Source organism: Leptonychotes weddellii, chromosome 15 (assembly GCF_054177405.1).
Source record: "Leptonychotes weddellii isolate Sample4059 chromosome 15, ASM5417740v2, whole genome shotgun sequence".
Lineage (NCBI taxonomy): Eukaryota > Metazoa > Chordata > Mammalia > Carnivora > Phocidae > Leptonychotes > Leptonychotes weddellii.
Genome location: NC_138383.1, coordinates 31,525,295 through 31,535,995, shown reverse-complemented (window position 1 = coordinate 31,535,995; position 10,701 = coordinate 31,525,295). Strand labels below are relative to the sequence as shown.

Here is a 10,701-nt window from a genome sequence, read left to right as displayed (position 1 = left end):
TGACCCAGAGCAACACTGTCTTATTTCCTTTTTCCCTGGGGCAATTGCCTGATTCTCTTAGCAGGGCAGGTGGTTAGGGCAGAATAAAGGGCTCCATTGCCTTTCCTTTCATGATTTTTGCTTACTATTTCCTTCACATGATTACATGATTCTCTGCTCCCTTATGATATCAGAAACTCCCCCACCCCACCCCCACCCCATCTGTCTGTTTGAAATATTCTGTAGATGAGTTCCTTCCTAGATGCCACTTAACAGTGCTGCCCCCTTGGAGCCGGGGTAGGAAAGAATCTAGGGCTTGCTATTGTCATTCTGTGTCACAAGGTGGCAGAAGAGCTCCCTCTTCCCAAAGGAAACCTTGTGCTTGGACAAAGCGGAAGAGTTTTCTTTTATCAATTTCCAGACCCTTCCCTTTTCCTTTGTGTCTCAAAGGCCTAAAAGTCAGCCTGCATGGGGGGTAGCTATACTGTGGGATACAGAGAAGCAAGAGAGCTGCATTAACAAGGCAACATATCTGGGTCTCTTTCTGTACCACTAGATATTTTGACTGGTTTTCGAAGTGTTTAGAGTATTTGTAGAGGAGAGGATTATCTCTCCTGATCTCCTTTCCCCACAGCAAAGATTTCTAATATAGGAGGGAAAAAAAAAGCGCTATAACATAGGTTAGTTTTCTGATGTGTGTAGATGAGAAATGTGACTCTGGAAGATAATTGGAAACTAGGACTGGATGGATCAATCAGGGTGGGTCTGTGGGAGGAGCACTTGACAAGAAGCCAGGAGGTTTACCTAGGTTCTAGATTAGGCTCTGTAATTGACTGAATCCCTTTGAGTAAGTCACTTAACTTCTCTGGCCTCTATTTCAGTTTCTTGAGATGGTTAGACAAGATGATTTTGTTTGTTTTTTTAAAGATTTTATTTATTTATTTGACAGAGAGAGAGTACAAGTGGGCAGAGTGGCAGGCAGAGGGAGAGGGAGAAGCAGGCTCTCCACTGAGCAGGGAGCCAGACGTGGGGCTCGATCCCAGGACCCCAGGATCATGACCTGAGCCGAAGGCAGCCGCTTAACCGACTAAGCCACCCAGGCACCCCAGGCAGACAAGATGATTTTGAAGGCCTCTTACAGCTCTAAAATTATTATCTTAATGCCATGCTCTGCTCTTCTTTCTTATAAAGGTACATTTTGGGTTGGTTGGTTTGGTTTATTTTAAATTCTTTTATTATGGAACGTATCATACATATAGAAGAGTATATAGAACATAAGTATAGTTTTAATAATAATAACAATAATAATAATGGGAACACTATGTAGCCATCAGCCTAATGATGAAATTGAACATTGCCAGTGTCGTAGAAGCTGTTTATCTTCTGATCACACTTCTTTCCCATTATTTACCCATGCTTTTTAAAAATAGTGAACTATCTGGTATATATATCACTAAAAATAGGCTTTTTTATTTTTGCCTGCTTTTGAACTTAAGTAAATGGAATCATTCTTTTATTATGTACAACACAAAATGGATATACCTCTCTTTGTGACTTCTCCCAATTGCTACCTACCATCAGGAGTAATCGTTATCCAGACTTCTACTGCCACAGATGAGTTTTGCCTATTTTTGAACTTTTTATAACAGGAAACATACTTTTTGTCTGGAATTTTTGCTCAACATTATATTTGTAAAATTAATCTGTATTTCATGTAGCAACAGTTTGTTCATTCTCATTGTTTTGCAATACTCCATTGTATGAATGCCTCACAATCTATGTACCCATTCTACTGCTGAGACACATGGGGTTTTTTCCAGATTGGGGCCATAATGAACAATGTTCCTGGGCACATATGAAAGTTTCTCCAGAGTATAAATTCAGCAATGGGAGCTGGGTTATAGGGTAGACAGGGGATATTCAGCTTTACTAATTAATGCCAAACTCTTTTCTAAGAGGCTGTCCCCATTTACACTTCTATCTGCAATATATGAAAGTTCCTGTTGTCCCATGTCCTTGCGAAAGAGGCCAAAGAGCCTTTTCAGTGCGGTACAACCATGGGACTGAACAGGGCTCAGAGTGCCAACCCTGAAATACTGGTTAGTTTTCAGAAGCCCAGGCCACAGTCACTTCTCCTGTTGACTTGCTCCACCCAAATGAGGGTAAAGGATTCAAATAATCTCTAGGTCTCTGATCACATGCTCTGTTACACTGGAAATATTGGCCGTGGGTGAGTGGGGTGGTGAATTTAATAACATAATCGCTCGGGTGAGTGGGGTGGTGCATTTTTTTTTTTTTAAAGATATTTTTCTTTTTTTGAAAGACACACAGCGAGAGAGGGAACACAAGCAGGGGGAGTGGGAGAGGGAGAAGCAGGCTTCCCATGGAGCAGGGAGCCCGATGTGGGGCTTGATCCCAGGACCCTGGGATCATGACCTGAGCCGAAGGCAGACGCTTAACGACTGAGCCACCCAGGCGCCCCATGGGGTGGTGAATTTAATAACATAATCATTCCTGAATGAAGTGAGCATCCATAGGATATTTTGTTCTTGTACTGAGCACTTGTAGGAGATGGAAGGGGGCACAGAAGGCAAAGAGGAAGTGATATTTTCAGTGTGCTTGTTATGTTCCAAGCTCTGTGTTAGAGACTTTACATTTTGGTTATAACATTTCATCCAAAACACAACCTTCCAAGGTAGCTATTATACCTCAGTTTTATAGACAAGGAAACTGAGGCTCAGAAAAGGGGTCATTTGCTCAAGGTCACAGAGCTAATTATTGACAGAGTCAAGATTTAAAGCCTGGTCTATTTAATTAAAGAGCTCAAGCACTTTACAATATAGAACAAGTCCCTGCTGCTCTTGAGGTGTTTTGACTTAGATTGCCAGTTCTCAGAATCAGCTCATCTCATTTCTGCTTGCCTGTATTGACCCCCAAAACTATGCTGTTCAATTTATTATGGCCATCTCATTCACTGATTGATTTATTTTTTAAAAAAGATTTAAAAATTTATTTATTTATTTATTTTAGAGAGCGGGGAGGGGCAGAGGGAGAGGGAGAGAGAATCCCATGCTGACTCCCCACTGAGTGTAGAGCCTGATGCAGGGCTCGATCCCAGGACCCTGAGATCATGACCTGACCAGAAATCAAGAGTCGGCCACTCAACCGACTGAGCTCCCCAGGTGCCCCCCATTCATTGATTTAAACTACATTTTATTTTCATTCATTTTTGGTTTCCCTTATCCTTCTTTCTTCCTTTTCATTTTCATTAAGAAAATTCAGCCCATCGCCAAGACAGCAGGTCCACTGATGAGCAAGGCTTGTGTTGGGGACTTGGCTTTCTACCTGCTGGTCTGATGTGTTGACTAGAGGTGAGAGTAAGAAAGGACAGGAATATTGTGAAATCTTCTGATCCAAGTTATGATATAGGAAAACTTTAAGACTGAAGAAAAGGATGAGAGGAAGTTGAGTGATAGCTCACTTTTCCTTGAAAGGAGAGCCTTGGTAAAAGTTACTAATGTTGTATTTTATTATTTATTGTGTTGCATACAGAATAATACAGTGGAGAGTGAGGGTATTTGGGGTAGATAGGTGGGGGCCTAAACATGTAGCAGGAAAAAGCTGAGTCTGATATGTAAAGAGTAATGGAGACACTGGAGAAGTCTGAAGAGAAGGTGAGGACAGGAGTAGAAAGTAAACTCATCAGGAACATTTTCATTGGTTTGCAGGAGAGTGAGGTCAGAGATGAGAAAAGTAAAGCTGATCAATATAAAATGTCAAAATCCCAGCATTGGGCAAGACCTAAATGAGTCATCTTGTCCATTTTCCTCCCCTTAGATAAAAGGGCCCTTTAAACGTTCTTTAGCTGTTTAGTTGTGAGGTATGTAGAACTTAGAAAGATTTAAAAAAAAAAAAAAGATCTTGGAGGTGTTGTGGAAGAAGCAGCTAAGATTAGGTAACCACCAAATATGGATAGGGACTAGGTATTCGGGATTAAGTAACAAGGAGGGAGGGAGAACTGAAATGCCTTGTGAAAACCTAAGTACCCATGTGAAAACCCAAGTGTCCATGTGAAAACATTGTGGTGAGTCTGCACTATGAACTATGTCCTTCATTTTGTAATCCTACCTTTCATCATTAGGACCAGACTTATAATGTGGCTTCCTTGAGGACAGTTTTGGACACTACGGTGTGAAGTTCCCTCAGGCACTTAACTCTGGAGAGACCTGAATGGCTGACTAGAGCAAAGAAGCATAGTGTTCAGATAAGGCCTTTATGTCTTCCCCTTATCTCACAACTGGAGCCACAATTCTGGTCAAGGCACTGACTTTCTTGATGAAGTCTGTCCATCTATAAAGCAGCCAAATATCCTACTGGTGTCTTTGCCTCCCAGAGGTGACATGAAGACGGATAAGCAGACATCAGGAGCAGAGTGGCCTCTCAGGTACAGAGCTAATCTTTATTTCAGTCAGTGAAGCACTTACTAATATCTGTACTCTAAGAGCTGCAGAGGGGAGTACCAATCTCTAAGAAATGCTCTCTGCCTTTAAGATTATTAAAATTCAGTTGGCGAGCTAAAACCAACACACACACACAAAATGATAGCCTAATAAATGCTGAACCGTGTGGTGGTGACCAGATTGGTACAAGAATTCAGAGGAGAGATAATTAGTGGAAATTGGAGAAGTAAAAGAGATCTTCTTAGAGAAAATGGGACTTCCAAGGACTGGAAGGATTCAGAAAACAGGAGGGAGGAAGAACAAGTTTGCTAGCATCACCAAGGTAAGAATAGGCATGGCAAGAACTAGAAGCCAGGTTAGAGTATATGTTATATCCCGGAGGCCAGTGGGAAATAACATCCCAGTGTTTCCTCTAGCCTCTATTGTAAAGGTTGATCACCAACCTTGCTACCTAAGGAATTTGGAACCATGGCCAACCACCGGGACAGGGGGCTCTTCACAGTTCCGTTTCCTATTAAGGCACTTTTCTTTCCTCCCTTGGTTTAACTCTGGCCTGACCTGAGACTTTCCTGTCTTAGAAGTTCAAGTGTAGGAGGCATTGCTGTTTAACAGAGACACTGGAACAAAGAGGGAACAATAATGATAAGCCCTAAACTATTGTTCTCAAACTTCAGGGTGAATAATTGCTACTTTAGAAAGTCTGCGGTGGGGCTAGGAATCTGAATTTTTAACAAGCACCTAGTGATTCTATTTCAGGTGGTCAATGGAACATTAAGAAACACTGCCCTACGCTAAAATAGAATGGACAATAAGGTGCCAAAATGGCTTGGACGTTGACACACATACTGTTTATGTATTTCAAGGCTTACTCATATTTGAGAATTTATCCTCTCCCATCTATGGCTTTTGTAAAATCCACATGGCTAAGGAGCAATACATAGACGCTGTTTTGGTGTTTAGGTTTGTCTTCCTAACTAGATTGTAATCACCTTAAAGACAGGGACTGCTCGGGAGTCTTCTTACTTTACCTACAGTAGGGTGAGAAACCATCTTTAAGGTTGGAAAGTAGCTGGAAGGCTCAGGATTAATCCCTGATACCTTCATATAACCTTCCTGAAAGACCTGGACGCTATTTGGTATTTGGGAACTTGTATTCGTTTTCTAGGGCTGCCATAATAAAGTACCACAAACTGGGTGGCTTAAACAACAGAAATTTATTTCTTCACAGTTCTGGAGGCTGTAAGTCCGAGATCAAGGTGTCTGCAGGGTTGGTCTCTTCTGAGGCTTCTCTCTTTGGCTTGTAGATGCCCATCTCCAGCATAAGAGCCACAGTCCTGGTAAGTGCTTCATCAATTGTGATTCACAGATGGTCTTCCCTCTGTCCTTGTGTCCCGATCTCCTCTTCTTATAAGGATGCAAGTCATTTGGAATGAGGGCCCACCTTAATGACCCCATTTTACATTTTAATTTCCTCCTTAAAGATCCTATCCCCAAATACACTCACATTTTGAGGTAATGGGGCTTAGGACTTCAACATATGAATTTTGGAATACAATTCAGCCCATTATAGCCATCTAGTTTCAGCTTCTAGAAGTGTGCCACTCCATTCACTCTCTTCCCTTCCACCTGTTAGTCTTGTATAGTAAGTTCTCTCCACCCTCTGGCTCTCCTCTTCCGCTTCTTACAGAGGTATTGGCTTGTGTGGCAAGAACTCAGGGAACATCTCTGAAGAGCCTGTACTAGAGACGGGCAGGTTGTGGCATGTACCAAACAACACAGCACTGAGGAGCTGTTGAAATTGTAGATGTACTGTTTTAAAGACATAGTTCTCTGCCCATTCATCTTAACATTGGATAATCACTAGATCTTATATAAGTGGTTTGGGGACGTTCTAACTCATCCTTGGTTTTCTCCCACTGTAGTTCTTTCATCAGGCCTTGCCTTGTCTGGTTCTTTTTTGGGGCTCAATTACTTCAAATATTCAGTGAGGACAAAAGCAGAGTAAGGGCTTGCTGAAGTTTCACATAAGGACAGTTTCTGAGAGAAACCCCCTGGTTTTGCCGTGCTCCTAAGGCTGATAAACAGCAACACCACTAAGAAACACTCTTGGGGCAAAGTTCCTATTATTTAATAGGAAATAAGAAAGGTATATGGAAAGTAAAAGAGGCAGCCTAAAGATTTTTAGTTCTTTCCGAAGTCTTTTTTTAAAGATTTTATTTATTTATTTGAGAGAGAGAATGAGATAGAGCATGAGGGGGGGAGGGTCAGAGGGAGAAGCAGACTCCCTGCTGAGCAGGGAGCCCGATGCGGGACTCGATCCTGGGACTCCAGGATCATGACCTGAGCCGAAGGCAGTCGCTTAACCAACTGAGCCACCCAGGCGCCCCCAAAGTCTTTTCCTTCATGCCAACTTGAGAGGGCACTATTAGGGAGAGGCAAAGCTTCCCTCTTCCTGGGGCCTTTTTTTTCCTAGTCAGTCAAGGCAAACATTTTGTTAAACCAGGACGTTTTGCTCAATTATCTTTAAAGTTTGTTTTATTTAAAAAATTATTATTATTATTATTATTTTAAAGATTTTATTTATTTGAGAGAGTGAGAATGAGAGAGAGAGAGAGAGCACATGAGAGGGGGGAGGGTCAGAGGGAGAAGCAGACTCCCTGCTGAGCAGGGAGCCCGCTGCGGGACTCGATCCCGGGACTCCAGGATCATGACCTGAGCCGAAGGCAGTCGCTTAACCAACTGAGCCACCGAGGTGCCCTTAAAAATTATTTTTTAAGGATCTTATTTATTTATTTGGCAGAGAGAGAGAGCACGCATGCAGCAGAGGGAGAGGGAGAAGCAGACTCCGCGCTGAGCAGGGAGTCCTACACGGGGCTTGATCCCAGGACCCCGGGGTCAGACCTGAGCGAAAGGCAGACACTTAACTGACTGAGCCACCGAGGCACCCCCCAAAAAATTAAAAAAAAATTTTTTTGTATCAAGTTTTTATTTAAATTCTAGTTAGTTAACATATAGTGTAATATTGGTTTCAGTAGAATTTAGTGATTCATCACTTACATATAGCACCCAGTGCTCATCACAATTGCCCTCCTTAATACCCATCACCCATTTAGCCTATCCCCTGCCCACCTCCCCTCCAGCAATATGCCCATTTATCTTTAAGTTCTAACTTTCCTCTGTTCATTGACAGATGCATCCAATGACAGACACAGTTATTGTGAAATACGGTTCACTGCTCTGTAAACTCCAAATCTTTCCAAATTTCTATTTCCAGTCCCTTTTAAAGTAGGTTGGTAAACTCTTGGAGAAGCCACCAGCTAGGTATTATAAGGAGTCCTAGGTGAATATGATTCTTGTTGACCAATCTTCCCATCTTTCTGCCTCTGCTTCTGCCCAAGAATTTCTGACCTCAGTGTGTATTTCTACCCTAGTCACTTTTTGCCCTCTGGCATAGAACTTCCCACCAAATCATCATTCACCATACCTCTCCAGACCCTTAGCACAAGCCTGTGTAACGATCAGGAAAGTACTCTGGGTGCTTCATTAAATTCTTGTAAGGGATTAAAATCACCCCATTGTTCTGAAGTGCAATTTTCTCCAATTTTCTTTCTTTTCCACCCGATAATTGTATTATATACTCTCTTTCCTGTTACTATTACTTTTCAGCAGCCACCATAAATGTCTTACTATGAAGTAACTGGCAAAGCTAGAGAAATTGGTTGGCTCCTGTTCAATGACTTGGTGTAACCACAATGGAGTTTGGGAGGCACGCTCCAATCTGAGAAATCGGGAATTTATTGCCCTCTATTTTCTCTGCTCAAGGCAGGCAGAAAGGACTGTTGTCCATTGGCATTCTGCCCTTCTTACTGAGCTTCCTTTAGTGAGGCTTTCCCTCAATGCTTCAGGATCCTGCACCTCAGAACCCTTTGGGGTGGGCTGCTTTGGGGCTGCTGAGCAAGCCAAGGGGCTGGTTGTGTTGTTCCAGAATAGGGGTTAGTTAGCCTGTACCAACTTGGAAACCAGCCTGTGTGATCCTGGGCAATTCTTGGATGCAATGTCCACCTCTTCAGGGGGTTAGTATTGAAAACCATAAGGTCCTTCCAGGCCAGAACACTGCCTATACCGCTCAGTCCTCTTTGGTTCTGGACTCCCTTCCGGTGCTGCAAGCCTGCCGGCCCCTCACTTTCTGCGGCCCAGGCGCCTCTCTACCTCCTGGGAGGTGCACGTGGGCCCATTTCCCTCACCCCGCTCTCCGCGGGGAGGAGAAGGCAGGCTGCCCCGCCCCCGGCCCCGCCCCCGGCAGAGGGGGCGGTGAAGGCCGAGCGCGGGGCGCCGCGACTGCCCGGGACCCGCCCGCCCTCTCGCCGCTGGGCCCCGAATGGCAGAGCGGCACTCGGACCATCGGCATCGCCTCACGTCGCTCCGCCCCACGCCGCCCTCTCATTGGCTGTCGCCCGGCCCTCGGGACCCGCGCCTCTCCTCGAGGCCCGCCAGACCGCGCCGCAGCGGGGAGCGGGGTCAGAGGTGAACGGCCGGGAGTAACCCCGGACGTAGTCACCTCATGGTGCTCGCACGCTGAGGTGGGAGGCAGGGGCGGGGCGGGGGCGGGGCCGCCTCCCGTGAGGCCCCGCCCCTTCCCCGTGTGCTGGGCCGGCCTGGTGCTGCGCGCCTGTCAGCCATCGCCGGAGCTGCCGGCGTCTCCTCCCGCCCAGCACCGGATCTGCGCAGGGGCTCCCCGGCGCCGCCGGACCCCGGACGCCTCCGCCCTGAGGTGAGGTGAGGGCCGCCTTAGAGCCTGTGATCCGGGACCTGGAGAGGCCGGGGCCCGGGGAGGGGCCGCGGCAGCGCGGAGGGGGGCCGCCTCCCATCTTCCGCCCGCACGCGGCCCGGGCTCCATCCCGTCCCAACCTGTGCGGGGCAGCCCAGCCCTCGCCGCAGCCCTGGGCCCTTGAGTTCCCCCTCTGCGGAGACGCGGAGAGGACTGGGGTCTCGAAGTAGGGGGTGGGAGTTCAGACCCCGGAACTGGGAGTCGTACAGCCCAGGGCCTCTAAGGAGGGACTGGGGTGTCTGCCGGGAGCTCGCCACCATCCCCCTCCCCAACCTTGGTGTGGGCTGATTCCTTCCAGACCTCTCTTCAATCCAACCCCACGCTTGGCAGAGGGGGAAGACCCACGTGGGAGAGGGATGTTGAGGATTAGGTCCAGTTGCATTGAAAGTCGTCTTCCTCTCGCAGAGTGAAGTGTGGGGTGTAGAGCCCCTGGCTTCTCTCTCTTTGTATCGTGGTGGGAGCCAGGGCCAGGCGAGTTGTCCCTTGCCAGTTCTTGCTCCTGGGATTTTATTATGTTTTCTGTGAGGGACGTAGTCAATGTACATGCCTGTTACTCTCCTTCGCGTTTGCTAATACTGATCAAGGTAAGGTATTGGAGATAAAACGCAGGAAAGTGTATGTGAAGCTAATGATTTCAGAGGGATGTGCGTGAAGGTCCTGCTTCGGTCAGTACCAACATTATTTTGGATTCGAAGACGGGAAAGTAAACACTAGTGGACCTTTGGAATCATCCGTAAATATCAGGGACTTCTGTAGGCCTTGTGGGTTTTATAGAAGCATAAGAATATAACTACTCAGGTAGGAGAAATACTCTAATTTCAGCTATTTTTTGTTTGGGGGCCTAAGTTTAGGATGGAAATCAAAAGACCCGAGGACTTCCTGATTTTATCTCTACTTAAGCAGTGTTTCTGTAATTTCCCAATGTGTGATGGAATAAACCTAATAATTTGGTCATTCTTTTTTTTTTTTTTTTAAGATTTTATGTATTTATTTGAGAGAGAGAATGAGAGAGAACACGAGAGGGAAGAGGGTCAGAGGGAGAAGCAGACCCCCCGCTGAGCAGGGATTCCTGGGACTCCAGGATCATGACCTGAGCCGAAGGCAGTGGCTTAACCAACTGAGCCACCCAGGCGCCCTTTGGTCTTCATTCCCAGAAGTTGGTCCCCTTGAATCTCTCTTTTCATTCATTTCTTTTTTTCCCCAACCCAAAGTGCAGATTGAGAAGCATGCTTGGGTTACCTGGTTTCTTCTTACTCAGGGAGTAGGAATTCTCTGATTTGCTTCTTGTTGGGGATGCCTTGGATGCCTGTGATGAGAAGAAGTTCTGTGCTATTTGACAGGCACTTTTTTAAGATTTTATTTATTTATTTGACAGAGAGAGAAAGAGAGCCAAACAGGGGGAGTGGGAGACAGAGAAGCAGGCTTCCTGCTGAG

At 45.7% G+C, this 10,701-nt stretch overlaps 1 protein-coding gene across 1 annotated transcript in view; it reads left to right on the top strand.

Annotated features, from left to right (window-relative positions):
- The first annotated feature begins 8,941 nt into the window (after positions 1-8,941).
- ACACA (acetyl-CoA carboxylase alpha) overlaps positions 8,942-10,701 on the top strand; it is a 236,136-nt gene continuing 234,376 nt past the window's right edge. Inside the window, exon 1 of the mRNA XM_081805979.1 lies at positions 8,942-9,210. The gene's annotated coding sequence lies outside the window, so the exon portion shown is untranslated. The remainder of the gene's footprint in view (positions 9,211-10,701) is intronic.